General features: G+C 49.1%; 5 non-coding genes across 5 annotated transcripts; all 5 read left to right on the plus strand.

The window, feature by feature from the left end:
* The first annotated feature begins 1814 nt into the window (after positions 1 to 1814).
* Positions 1815 to 1887, plus strand: trnaa-agc (transfer RNA alanine (anticodon AGC)). The gene has a single exon. It is a non-coding gene; the product is annotated as a tRNA-Ala (tRNA).
* Positions 1888 to 2384: 497 nt separating this feature from the next.
* Positions 2385 to 2470, plus strand: trnay-gua (transfer RNA tyrosine (anticodon GUA)). Its single transcript is given in 2 exon segments — positions 2385 to 2421; positions 2435 to 2470. It is a non-coding gene; the product is annotated as a tRNA-Tyr (tRNA).
* Positions 2471 to 4608: 2138 nt separating this feature from the next.
* On the plus strand, positions 4609 to 4694 carry trnay-gua (transfer RNA tyrosine (anticodon GUA)). Its single transcript is given in 2 exon segments — positions 4609 to 4645; positions 4659 to 4694. It is a non-coding gene; the product is annotated as a tRNA-Tyr (tRNA).
* A 5386-nt stretch (positions 4695 to 10080) lies between these two features.
* On the plus strand, positions 10081 to 10166 carry trnay-gua (transfer RNA tyrosine (anticodon GUA)). The gene is given in 2 exon segments: positions 10081 to 10117; positions 10131 to 10166. It is a non-coding gene; the product is annotated as a tRNA-Tyr (tRNA).
* A 2951-nt stretch (positions 10167 to 13117) lies between these two features.
* trnay-gua (transfer RNA tyrosine (anticodon GUA)) lies at positions 13118 to 13203 on the plus strand. Its single transcript is given in 2 exon segments — positions 13118 to 13154; positions 13168 to 13203. It is a non-coding gene; the product is annotated as a tRNA-Tyr (tRNA).
* The last annotated feature ends 803 nt before the right edge of the window (positions 13204 to 14006 follow it).

The raw sequence follows: 14006 nt of genomic DNA on the forward strand, positions 1-14006 counted from the left end.
CGGCAAATGGTTGGAGTGCACCGTTGAAAGCGAAAGCAGCTGACGACATTGTTATCGGCCTTATCGCGTTTCCGTATATCCGCTGAGGTGGAATTTGGCTCAACTGTGTGGTGGCACAAGTCGGGAGAAAAATCTTCATATTTCTGCAAGAGCTTTGAAGTGGGAGTTGTGAAACAGAAGAGGCAGATGTGCATTAAGTGTACAGGAGCATGAGATTGGAGCGCCCTGCGCAAGCGAGCTCTTGGAACAGCTGGTTTGCAGTGTGCGTATGTCTGCAGTGTTTTGTCCCTCCTATCACCGTCCAGGAGAGAGGCAAATCGTCCAGTGATGATGGAATTCAGTCATTGAGATTTTCAGGAGATTTAACATTTGGCTGTAGTTTTCCAAAATTGTCGGAGAATGCGGCAATGAAATAGACAGGAACGGCAGATCCGAGAATGTTCACTTTGATAGCAGCGTAGATTTCCAGCAGACTGTTGAGTGGTCGTTGGAGTTTTACAATCCGGAAGAAATGGATGAAACGGCCATCTCCTTGGTTCATGAAGAAGTCCTGCTTCTGACACATGAGTTCCCTCCGTGGCGTAATTATACAGGAAAGGTGAATGCGGGAAGGTTGCTAACAGTGGTGCTGTTGGTGATATGTGGGTGTTGAGGGGCCAGATTTCAGCTGAGGGGCATCTGCATGTTCACGGAAGCGACGCATTGCACGGTTTGTTTTGGTGTCTCCATGAGGAAGTGATTCTACGCCGAATTTTTGTCGCTACTTTGAAGTCTAGATATCTGTCATAGTCCGGTCCGTGAAATCCATATTCCGGTTCACGGTCCGGTCCTTCGATCCTTGCTCCAGGTTTTCCTTTCTACCCTGTTTCTGTCCTTGTTGAGCTAACTGAGGCAGCTGATTCTCGTTGGGGCTGGCTGCATAAATACCTTCAGAGACCAGGGCGCGGTTGCTGGATTGTTCTTGTCCTTACTCCTTGTATCCGTTCCTCTGCCTTCTGTTTCCTCGCCTGAAGCCCTGCCTTGTCTTGCTGGAAACCCTCGGCTCATCATGCCTGCAGTCTTGTACTGGAGCAACCATGTTCCTAGCTCCCCTCCTGTCCCTTTCCTCCGCCCAGGTAAGCCAGGCCGTCTTGCCGGTATCTGGGGTTGGTTCTGTCCCTTCCTGTCACTTTCCTCTGTTGGGTGTTGATCCGCGCCCTGCCCAAGCCTCGCCTCAAATCTCCAGGCTCCAGCTTCGCGTTGCCTCAAGACTCCAGTCTCCAGCCTCGCCTCGCCTCGCCGCAAGTCTCAAGTCTCGTCCCGCCTGCCTGCCAAGCCTCGTCCTTGCCTGGTTCTGCGGCGGAGCCAGAGGCAAGACCCAGGTACTGGGTCCTTGTGCAGGCTCTGGCTCGGAGTCCAAGCCCGGGCTCCCAGCTCCCTGGTTTAGTCCTGTTCCAGGTTCCTGGTTTTCCTGTCCATGTCCTTGCCATCGCCCTGTATCCTAGTCCTGTCCCTTGTACTTCAGTGTCCGTGTCTTGCACTTGGGTCCGTTCCCAGCCCGTGCCCGGATGACAACACCAATTCCAACTGCCGTCGCAATCGGTTGTAAAAATACACAGAAATATAATTCTTTTCATGCAGGAGAATGAATTGTCGTTTGGGGACATGAAAGGTGACAGTGGCAGAGAGCGACCGTATGTGTGTCTGAGTGGTTGGTTGATGATTGAGTGAGTGTGTCTGTGTGTGAGCTGCTGATTGAGAAACGGTATTCAGTAACAGGCATGCAATGGTGCTTGTGGCGCTGAGCAAATTACAGGAGGTGGATCGGATGTGCTGGGGAATTAGCTCAAATGGTAGAGCGCTCGCTTAGCATGCGAGAGGAGGCGAGATCGATGCTCGCATTCTCCATTGACATTTTGTATCCAGAGGCACTCGTCTCATTAAATTTCTCTGAAGTTTGGAACGCACAAAATATAGGGACGGCGGAGAGGGACAGGAACGTGTCTCAGCAAAGGAAAGGGGGAAAACTGCTGCGTTGAAAGCAGATATGAGGAACAGCCAGCTGGCAGCTGGTGTTTCAGTAATGTATGAGCAGCAGGCGACCATTCAGACAGAAATCAGTTAAGTGGTCGAAAGGAAATTGCCCTGGACACTGGCGGAAATGGGAAAGCGGAGTAACCTTTGATTTTGACAAGCAAAGAAGATCAAAGAGCTGTGTTGGAGTCGCACCGCGAATGGTGAGAAGCTCGGTGATGTGCGTCATCCGGTCGCCTGCGGCCCCTAGTGCTGGAAGGACTAGATATTGCAATTGGCAGGCTGTTGTTGTGGGTCGAGAGACACTAGGATGAAAGTCTGCATAATCATTGTCGGTAGGAGCCAACTTGGCGAAGCTTGGTGTCGCTTTTCCTCCGATAGCTCAGTTGGTAGAGCGGAGGACTGTAGAGGAAATGGAGTCATCCTTAGGTCGCTGGTTCGAATCCGGCTCGAAGGATCGGGACTTCTTTTACTACGCCGATCATCAAGTCCGTACTACAGAGCTTCTCGGTGGCTCAAGACTGCAGTCCGAATTGCTCCGACTAGTGACGTGGTAGAATATAGAGGCATCTTATCACATAACAGGCAAGGCCAGCAGATCACTGGGTCACATTTCAGAGCGCTATGTCCTCACGCTTGCTGCTCTGACAGTACGACAGCACTCACTCGCCCTAAAGTAACACAAAGATAGAAATATTAGATTAGATTAGATGATGAGCACACTCAGTCCTCGTTTATTAAGGCATTTCAGAAGTTTCACCAGATGATCCACCGTGTTCTCATGTCTGCCTCCATCAAATCAGAATTGGGCACGGCCTCCTACTTGACGGATAACAGATATGCATCAGTGTACAGAGGAAGAGACTGACACAAAGACCCAGATGGAACATTGGTGACCTCTTCGTTGGAAGATATTTAGCAATCAGTCTGGGTTGAGCGATTCCAAACTGCACGACCAAGGGATGCCAGAATCTGAATTTCGGCGGATCGCTGGAGGGCACCGTATAAAGAGAAGGCAAATGACGACGTTGTTATCGGCATTATGTCGTTTCCATACATCCGCTGAGGTGCACAACGGCTCATCTGTATGGTGACACAAGTCGGGAGAAAATTCTTCATATTTCTGCAAGAGCTTTGAAGTGGGTACCGTGGAACAGAAGAGGCAGATGTGCGTTAAGTGTGGAGGAACATGAAATTGGAGCGCTCTGCACATGCGAACTCTTGCAAGAGCTGGTTTGTCGTGTGCGTATGTCTGCAGTGTGTTGTGCTTCCTATCATCGTCCAGGAGAGAGGCAAATCGTCAATTGATGATGGAATTCAGTCATTGAGCTTTTCCACTGATTTCTCATTTGGCTGTACTTTTCCAAAAGTGTCGGAGAATGCGGCAACGAAATAGACAGGAACGGCAGATCCGAGTATGCTCTCTTTGATAGCAGTGTAGAATTCCAGCAGAATGTTGAGTGGTACATGGAGCTTTACAACCTGCCAGAAGAAATGGATGACGCGGACAACTCCTTGGTTCATGATGAAGTTCTGCTTCTGACACATGAGGTCCTGCCGGGGCGTAATAGTACAGGAACTCTGAATTGGAAAGGTTGCTAACTGTGGTGTTGCTTGTGATATGTGGGTGTTGACGGGACAGATTTCAGCAGAGGTGAATACGCATGTTCACGGAAGCGATGCATTACATGTTATGGTTCGGTGTCTCTGAGAGGAAGTGATTGTACGCCGAATGTTTGTCGCTACATTGAAGTGGAGATATCAATTCCAACTGCAATAACAATCGGTTGTAAAAATAGAAGGATAATTCTTTGCATGCTGGAGAATGAATTGTCGTTCGGGGACATGAAATGTGACAGGGGCAGAGAGCGACCGTATGTGTGTCTGAGTGGTTGGTTGATGATTGAGTGAGTGTGTCTGTGTGTGAGCTGATGATTGTGCAACGGTGAGCAGTGGCAGACATGCAATGGTGCTTGTGGCAGAGAGCAAATTACAGGAAGGGAACTGGATGTGCTGGGGAATTAGCTCAAATGGTAGAGCGCTCGCTTAGCATGCGAGAGGTAGAGAGATCGATGCTCGCATTCTCCATTGAGATTTTGTATCCAGAGGCACTCGTCTCATCAAGTTGCTCTGAATGCTGGAATGCACAAAAGGTAGGGGTGGCGGAGAGGGAGAGGAAAGTGTCTCAGGCAAAGGAAAGACGGACATGTCGAAGGTCTGCTGCGTTGAAGGCAGGTAGGAGGCAAAGCTAGCTGGCAGCTGGTCTTTCAGTAATGCATGAGCTGCAGGCGACCATTCAGACAGCAATCAGTTCAGTGGTCAAAAGGAATTTGCCCTGAACACTGGGTGAAATGAGAAAGCTGAGTAGCCTTTGATCTTGACAAGCAAAGAAGATCAAAGAGCTGTGTTGGAGTCGCACCGAGAATGGTGATAAGCTCGGTGATGTGCGTCATCCGGTCACCTGTGGCCCCTAGTGCTGGAAGAACTAGATATTACAATTGGCAGGCTGTTGCTGTGGGTCGAGAGACACCAGGATGAAAATCTGCATAATCATTGTCGGTAGTCGCCAGCGTGGCGAAGCTTGGTGTCGCTTTTCCTTCGATAGCTCAGTTGGTAGAGCGGAGGACTGTAGAGGAAATGGAGTCATCCTTAGGTCGCTGGTTCGATTCCGGCTCGAAGGATCGGGACTTCTTTTACTTCGCGGATCATCAATTCCATACTACAGAGCTTCTCGGTGGCACAAGTCCGCAGTCCGAATTGTTACGACTCGTGACGGGATAGAATATGGAGGCATCTTATCACAGAACTGGCAAGGCCAGCTGATCACTGGATCACATTTCAGAGCGCTATGTCCTCATGATTGCTGCTCTGACTCTAGGACAACCGTGACTCGTCCCAAGGTAACACAGAGATGGAAATATTACATTAGATTAGATTCGGTTATGACGACATTCAGTGCTCGTTCTTTTAAAACAACTTACAATGCATTAAAAAATGATACAATGTTCCTCCGGTACGATATTACAAAAACACAAGAAGACCAAGACGATAAGTGACAAAATCCACAAAATTCAAAGAGCTTTTACAAGTATATTAAGAGCAAAAGGATTGTAAGGGGTAAAATTGGTCCTCTTGAAGATCAGAGTGTTCGGCTTTGTGCAGAACCAAAGGAAATGGGGGAGATTTTAAATAGGTTTTTTGCGTCTGTATTTACTAAGGAAGCTACCATGAAATCTATGGCATTGAGGGAATCAAGTAGTGAGACCATGGAAACTGTACAGATCGAAAAGGAAGAGGTGCTTGCTGTCTTGAGGAAAATTAAAGTGGATAAATCCCCGGGACCTGACAGGGTGTTCCCTCGGACCTTGAAGGAGAGTAGTGTTGAAATTGCGGGGTCTCTGGCAGAAATATTTAAAATGTCACTGTCTACGGGTGAAGTGCCGGAGGATTGGAGAGTGGCTCATGTTGTTCCGTTGTTTAAAAAAGGATCGAAAAGTAATCCGGGAAATTATAGGCCGGTAAGTTTAATGTCAGTAGTAGATAAGTTATTGGAGGGAGTACGAAGAGACAGAATCTACAAGCATTTGGATAGACAGGGGCTTATTAGGGAGAGTCAACATGGCTTTGTGCGTGGTAGGTCATGTTTGACCAATCTGTTGGAGTTTTTCGAGGAGGGTACCAGGAAAGTGGATGAAGGGAAGGCAGTGGATATTGTCTACATGGGCTTCAGTAAGGCCTTTGACAAGGTCCCGCATGGGAGGTTAGTTAGGAAAATTCAGTCGCTAGGTATACATGGAGAGGTGGTAAATTGGATTGGACATTGGCTCGATGGAAGAAGCCAGAGAGTGGTGGTAGAAAATTGCTTCTCTGAGTGGAGGCCTGTGACCAGTGATGTGCCACAGGGATCAGTGCTGGGTCCATTGTTAATTGTCATCTATATCAATGATCTGGATGATAATGTGGTAAATTGGATCAGCAAGGTCGCTGATGATACAAAGATTGGAGGTGTAGTAGACAGTGAGGAAGGTTTTCAGAGCCTGTAGACAGACTTGGACCAGCTGGAAAAATGGGCTGAAAAATGGCAGATGGAGTTTAATACTGACAAGTGTGAGGTATTGCACGTTGGAAGGACAAACCAACGTAGAACATACAGGGTTAATGGTAAGGCACTGAGGAGTGCAGTGGAACAGAGAAATCTGGGAATACAGATGCAGAATTCCCTAAAAGTGTCGTCACAGGTAGATATGGTCGTAAAGAGAGCTTTTAGTACATTGGTCTTTATCAATCGTAGTATTGAGTATAAGAGCTGGAATGTTATGATGAGGTTGTATAAGGCATTGGTGAGGCCGAATCTGGAGTATTGTGTTCGGTTTTGGTCACCAAATTACAGGAAGGATATGAATAAGGTTGAAAGAGTGCAGAGAAGGTTTACAAGGATGTTGCCGGGACTTGAGAAACTCAGTTACAGAGAAAGGTTGAACAGGTTGGGATTTTATTCCCTGGAGCGTAGAAGAATGAGGGGAGATTTGGTAGAGGTATATAAAATTATGATGGGTATAGATACAGTGAAAGCAAGCAGGCTTTTTCCACCGAGGCAAGGGGAGAAATAAACCAGAGGACATGGGTTAAGGGTGAGGGGGGGGAGTTTAAAGGGAACATTAGGGGGGGCTTCTTCACACAGAGAGTGGTGGGAGTATGGAATGAGCTGCCTGACGAGGTGGTAAATACGGCTCTTTTTTAACATTTAAGAATAAATTGGACAGATACATGGATGGGAGTTGTATGGAGGGATATGGTCCGTGTGCAGGTCAGTGGGACTAGGCAGAAAATGGTTCGGCACAGCCAGGAAGGGCTAAAGGGCCTGTTTCTGTGCTGTAGTTTCTATGGTTCTATGGTTCTAATTCTACCATATAGTTAAGCAGTGCAAAGCAATACCGCAATTTGATAAGAGCAGACCAGGGGCACGGGAAAAAAGTCTCAAAGACCCGATTGCCTCGTCATCTCACGCAGACGGTAAAAGGAAGAAAATCCCCCTGCCATGAGCTTCCAATGGCTCGAACTTGCCGATGCAGCGTCCTGGAAGCAACCGGATCACAGTCCAAAGTATGAGTCCGTCCGAAAACTTCCAGCCTCCGACCAGCGCTCCGACACCGAGCACCGAGCAATCTCTCTGCCGAACGTTTCCACCCGGGCCCCGGCCGCCAAGCAACAGGCAAAGCCGAGAATTCGGGGCATTTCCCTCCGGAGATTTCCGATTACACAGTAGCCGCGGCAGCGAAGCAGGCATTTCAGAAGTTTCACCAGAGGTTCCTCCGTGCCTCACGTCTGCCTCCATCAATGCGGAATTGTGCACGGCCTCCTACCTGACAGATAATAGATATGCATCACCGGAGAGGCCGCGTGTAGCAAGTGTACAGAGGAAGAGACCGACACAAAGGCCCAGATGGAACATCGGTGACCTCTTCGTTGGAAAACATTTAGCAATTAGTATAGGATGAGCAATTCCAAACTGCACGAGCAAGGGATGCCAGAATCTGAATTTCGGCTGATCGTTGGAGGGCACCGTTGAAAGCGAAGGCAGCTGACGGCATTGCCATCGCCATTATGTCGCTTCCATATATCCGTTGAGGTGGAATTCGGCTCATCTGTGTGGTGGCGCAAGTCCGGAGCAAAATCTTCATATTTCTGCGAGTGATTTGAAGTGACAGCTTTGAAGCAGAAGAGTCAGATGAGCATTAGGTGTACAGCAACATGAAATTGGAGCGCCCTGCAGAAGCGAGCTCTTGGAACAGCAGGTTTGCAGTGTGCATATGTCTGCAGTGTTTTGTCCCTCCTATCATCGTCCCAGAGAGAGGCAAATCGTCCATTGATGATGGAATTCAGTCATTGAGCTTTTCAGCTGATTCGTCATTTGGTTGTAAAGTGTCGGAGAATGCGGCAACGAAATAGACAGGAACGGCAGATCCGAGAATGCTCTGTTTGATAGCAGTGTGGAATTCCAGGAGAATGTTGTGTCGTTGATGCAGTTTTACAGTCTGCCAGAAGAAATTGATGACGCGGCGATTGCCTTGGTTCATGAAGATGTTCTGCTTCTGACACACGAGTTCCCTCCGTGGCGTAATAATACAGGAAAGGTGAATGCGGGAAGGTTGCTAACAGTGGTGCTGTTGGTGATATGTTGGTGCTGAGGGGCCAGATTTCAGCTGAGGGGCATCTGCATGTTCACAGAAGCGACGCATTGCACGGTATGTTTCGGTGTCTCCACCAGGAAGTGATTTTACGCCGAATTTTTGTCGCTACTTTGAAGTCTAGATATCTGTTATAGTCCGGTCCGTGATGTCCATATTCCGGTTCCCGGTCCGGTTCATCGATCCTTGCTCCAGATTTCCTTTCTACCCTGTTTCTGTCCTTGTTGAGCTAATTGAGGCAGCTGATTCTCGTTGGGGCTGGCTGCATAAATACCTTCAGAGACCAGGGCGTGGTTGCTGGATTGTTCTTGTCCTAACACCTTATCTTCCTTCCTCTGCCTTCTGTTTCCTCTCCTGAAGCCCTGCCCTGTCTTGCTGGAAACGCTCGCCTCGTCTTGCCGGAAACCCTCGCCTCGTCTTGCCGGAAACACTGGTCTTGCCTTGCTGGAAACCATCGCCTCGTCATGCCAGCAGTCTTGTTCTGTAGCCACGCTGTTCCTAGCTCACTTCCTATCCCTTGCTTCCGCCCAGGTAAGACAGGCCGTCTTGCCGTTACCTGGGGTTGGTTCTGTCCCGTCCTGTCCCTTACCTCTGTTGGGTGTTGATCCGCGTCCTGCCCAGGAGTAACATGCCCTGCCCAGACGATCCGCGCCCTGCCCAGGAGGAACCTGCTAAGCCTCGCCTCAAGTTTGCATTCTCCAGCCTCGCGTTGCCTCAAGTCTCCGGCCTCCAGTCTCCAGCCTCGCCCTGTCTCAAGTCTCAAGTCTCAAGTCTCAGGTCTCGTCCCGCCTGCCTGCCAAGACTCGTCCTTGCTTGGTTCTGGGGCCGAGCCAGAGGCAAGACACAGGTACTGGGTCCTTGTGCAGGCTCAGGCTCGGAGTCCAAGCCAGGGCTCCTGGCTCCCTTGTTCAGTCCTACTCCAGGTTCCTGGTTTTCCTGTCCATGTCCTTGCCATCGCCCTGTATCCTAATCCTGTCCCTAGTATTTCAGTGTCTGTGTCATGTACTTGGGTCCGTTTCCAGCCCGTGCCCGTATGACAATATCAATTCCAACTGCCGTCACAATCGGTTGTAAAAATAGTCAGAAGGATAATTCTTTGCATGCGGGAGAATGATTTGTCGTTTGGGGACATGAAAGGTGACAGTGGCAGAGAGCGACCGTATGTGTGTCTGAGTGGTTGGTTGATGATTGAGTGAGTGTGTCTGTGTGTGAGCTGCTGATTGTGCAACGGTGAGCAGTGGCAGACATGCAATGGTGCTTGTGGCGCTGAGCAAATTACAGGAGGTGGACCGGATGTGCTGGGGAATTAGCTCAAATGGTAGAGCGCTCGCTTAGCATGCGAGAGGTAGCGAGATCGATCCTCGATTCTCCATTGGCATTTTGTATCCAGAGGTACTCATCTGATTAAATTGCTCTGAAGTTTGGAATGCACAAAATATAGGGGTGGCAGAGAGGGACATAAACGTGTCTCAGTCAAAGGAAAGAGGGAAATGTTGTAGGTCTGCTGCGTTAAAGACAGATACGACGAAAAGCTAGCTGGCAGCTGGCGTTTCAGTAATGCATGAGCTGCAGGCGACCATTGAGACAGAAATGAGTTAAGTAGTCAAAAAGAAATTGCCCTGAACAGTGGGCGAAATGAGAAAGCTGAGTGCCCTTTGGTTTTGTCAAGCGAAGATGATCAAAGAGCTGTTTTGGAGTCGCACCGAGAATGGTGATAAGCTCGGTGGTGGGCATCATCCGGTCGCCTGTGGCCCCTAGTGCTGGAAGGACTAGATATTACAATTGGCAGGCTGTCGCTGTGGGTCGAGAGACACCAGGATGAAAACCTGCATAATCATTGCAGGTAGGAGACAACGTGGTGAAGCGTGGTGTCGCTTTTCCTTCGATAGCTCAGTTGGTAGAGCGGAGGACTGTAGAGGAAATGGAATCATCCTTAGGTCGCTGGTTCGAATCCGGCTCGAAGGATCGGGACTTCTTTTACTATGCGGATCATCAAGTCCGTACTACAGAGCTTCTCGGTGGCACAAGACTGCAGTCCGAATTGCTCCGACTCGTGACGGGATAGAATACAGAGGCATCTTATCACATAACAGGCAAGGCCAGCGGATCACTGGGTCACAGTTCAGAGCGCTATGTCCTCACGCTTGCTGCTCTGATAGGACGACAACTCTCACTCGTCCTAAAGTAACACAAAGATAGAAGTATTAGATTGGATATGATTAGATGATGAGGACACTCAGTCCTCGTTTAGTGTAATTTTAAAATGCATGCCTTAAAAAATGATACCATGTTCCTCCGGTATGAAATCAGAGAAACACAAGGAAGACTTGACCATCAGTCACTGAAAGCAAGCATGCAAGTACAGCAGGCAGTGAAGAAAGCTCATGGCATGCTGGCCTTCATAACAAGGGGAATTGAGTTTAAGAGCAAAGAGGGCCTTCTGCAGCTATACAAGGCCCTAGTGAGACCACACCTGGAGTACTGTGTTCAGTTTTGGTCTCCAAATTTGAAGAAGGACATTCTTGCTATAGAGGGAGTGCAGCGGAGGTTCACAAGGCTAACTTCCGAGATGGCGGGACTGTCATATGTCGAAAGATTGGAGCCACTGGGCTTGTATATTCTGGAATTTAGAAGGCTGAGAGGGGATCTTATTGAAACATAGATAGATAGATAGATAGATATACTTTATTAATCCCGAGGGAAATTTGGTTTCGTTCCAGCCGGCCAACCAAGAATAGAGCGTAAGTATAGCAAAACAAAAAAACCCAACAATCAAACAACAAACTGCAAAACTATGCCAGATGGAAATCAGTCCAGGACCAGTCTATTGGCTCAGGGTGTCTGACCCTCCACGGCAGGAGCCGTTCGATGGCCACAGGCAGAAACGACCTCCCGTGCCGCCAAGTGTTGTATCACGGTGGAATGTGGCCGAAGTCCAACAGTAAAAAGTTCAATATTCAGTCTGCAAACACGTTCCTCAATCGGAATATATCCCGGATTGTACCATCTGTTGTTAACCAGTAAGCACCGAACTCCTTTATGCTAACCGCTCTCAGTGCACTTCCGGTCAGCCGAAACGGTATTAAACACCGAAATCCTCTTCTCCAAAGGTGAATCCTTTCTACCTTGTTTCTGTCCTTGTTGAGCTAATTGAGGCAGCTGATTCTCGTTGGGGCTGGCTGCATAAAAACCTTCAGAGAGCAGGGCGTGGTTGCTGGATTGTTCTTGTCCTAACACCTTGTATCCCTTCCTCTGCCTTCTGTTTCCGCTCCTGAAGACCTGCCCTGTCTTGCTGGAAACGCTCGCTTTGTCTTGCTGGAAACGCTCGCCTTGTCTTGCTGGAAACACTCGTCTTGCCTTGCTGGAAACGCTCCCCTGGTGTTGCTGGAAACGCTCGGCTTGGCTTGCTGGAAACCATCGCCTCGTCATGCCACCAGTCTTGTACTGTAGCCACCCTGTTACTAGCTCCCTTTCTATCCCTTGCCTCCGCCCAGGTAAGCCAGGCCGTCTTGCCGTTACTTGGGGTTGGTTCTGTCCCGTCCTGTCCCTTGCCTCTGTTGCGTGGTGATCCGCACCGTGCCCAGGAGTAACGCACCCTGCCCAGGAGGAGACTGCTGAGCCTCGCCTCAAGTTTGCAGCCTCCAGCCTCGCCTTGCCTCAGGTCTCCAGCCTCCAGCCTCGCCTCGCCTCAGGTCTCCGGCCTCCAGCCTCGCCTCGCCTCAAGTCTCCGGCCTCCAGCCTCGCCGCGCCTCAAGTCTCCTGCCTCCAGTCTCCAGCCTCGCTTCGCCTCAAGTCTGAAGTCTGAAGTCTCAGGTCTCGTCCCTCCTGCCTGCCAAGACTCGTCCTTGCCTGATTCTGCGGCCGAGCAGATGCAAGACCCAGGTACTGGGTTCTTGTGCAGTCCCTGGCTCGGTGTCCAAGCCCGGGCTCCTAGCTCCCTGGTTCAGTCCTGTTCCAGGTTCCTGGTTTTCCTGACCATGTCCTTGCTTTCGCCCTGTATCCTAGTCCTGTCCCTAGTAGTTCAGTGTCTGTGTCTTGCACTTGGGTCCGTTACCAGCCCGTGACCGTATGACAATATCAATTCCAACTGCCGTCACAATCGGTTTGTAAAAATAGACAGAATGATAATTCTTTGCATGCGGGAGAATGAATTGTCGTTTGGGGACATGAAAGGTGACAGGGGCAGAGAGCGACCGTATGTGTGTCTGAGTGGTTGGTTGATGATTGAGTGACTGTGTCTGTGTGTGAGCTGCTGATTGTGCAACGGTGAGCAGTGGCAGGCATGCAATGGTGCTTGTGGCGCTGAGCAAATTACAGGAGGTGGATCGGATGTGCTGGGGAATTAGCTCAAATGGTAGAGCGCTCGCTCAGCATGCGAGAGGTAGCGAGATCGATGTTCGCATTCTCCATTGACCTTTTGTATCCAGAGGCACTCATCTGATTAAATTGATCTGCAGTTTGGAATGCACAAAATATAGGGGTGGCAGAGAGAGTCATGAACGTGTCTCAGTCAAAGGAAAGTGGGAAATATCGTAGGTCTGCTGCGTTAAACGCAGATGCGACGAAAAGCTAGCTGGCAGCTGGTGTTTCAGTAATGCATGAGCTGCAGGCGACCATTCAGACAGAAATCAGTTAAGTGGTCAAACAGAAATTGCCTTGAACACTGGGCGAAATGAGAAAGCTGAGTGCCCTTTGGTTTTGTGGAGCAAAGAGGATCAAAGAGCTGTGTTGGAGTCGCACCTAGAATTGTGATAAACTCGGTGATGTGCGTAATCCGGTCGCCTGTGGCCCCTAGTGCTGGAAGGAATTGACATTACAATTGGCAGGCTGTTGCCATCGTTCGACAGACATCAGCATGAAAATCTGCATAATCATTGTCGGTAGGAGTCAACGTGGTGAAGCTTGGTGTCGCTTTTCCTTCGATAGCTCAGTTGGTAGAGCGGAGGACTGTAGAGGAAATGGAGTCATCCTGAGGTCGCTGGTTCGAATCCGGCTCGAAGGATCGGGACTTCTTTTACTACGCCGATCATCAATTCCGTACTACAGAGACTCTCGGTGGCACAAGACTGCACTCCGAATTGCTCCGACTCGTGACGGGATAGAATACAGAGGCATCTAATGACATAACAGGCAAGGCCAGCAGATCACTGGGTCACATTTCAGAGCGCTATGTCCTCACGCTTGCTGCTCTGACAGTACGACAACTCTCACTCGTCCTAAAGTAACACAAAGTCAGAAATATTAGATTGGATATGATTAGATGATGAGGACACTCAGTCGTCGTTTACTGTAATTTTAAGATGCATGTCTTAAAAAATGATACCCTGTTCCTCCGGGCTGATATCACAGAAACACAAGGCAGACTTGAACATCAGTCACTGAAAGCAAGCATGCAAGTACAGCAGGCAGTGAAGAAAACTCATGGCATGCTGGCCTTCATAACAAGGGGAGTTGAGCATAAGAGCAAAGAGGTCCTTCTGCAGCTATACAAGGCCCTAGTGAGACCACACCTGGAGTACTGTGTGCAGCTTTGGTCTCCAAATTTGAAGAAGGACATTCTTGCTATTGAGGGAGTGCAGCGTAGGTTCACAAGGCTAATTTCCGGGAATGCGGGACTGTCATATGTCGAAAGATTGGAGCGACTGGGCTTGTATATTCTGGAATTTAGAAGGCTGAGAGGGGATCTTATTGAAACATAGATAGATAGATAGATAGATTTACTTTATTCATCCCGAGGGAAATTTGGTTTCGTTCCAGCGGCACCAAACAACAATAGAGGTAAGTATAGCAAAACAAAAAACCCCA

The sequence above is a fragment of the Mobula hypostoma genome, chromosome 1 (assembly GCF_963921235.1).
Source record: "Mobula hypostoma chromosome 1, sMobHyp1.1, whole genome shotgun sequence".
Taxonomy (NCBI): domain Eukaryota; kingdom Metazoa; phylum Chordata; class Chondrichthyes; order Myliobatiformes; family Myliobatidae; genus Mobula; species Mobula hypostoma.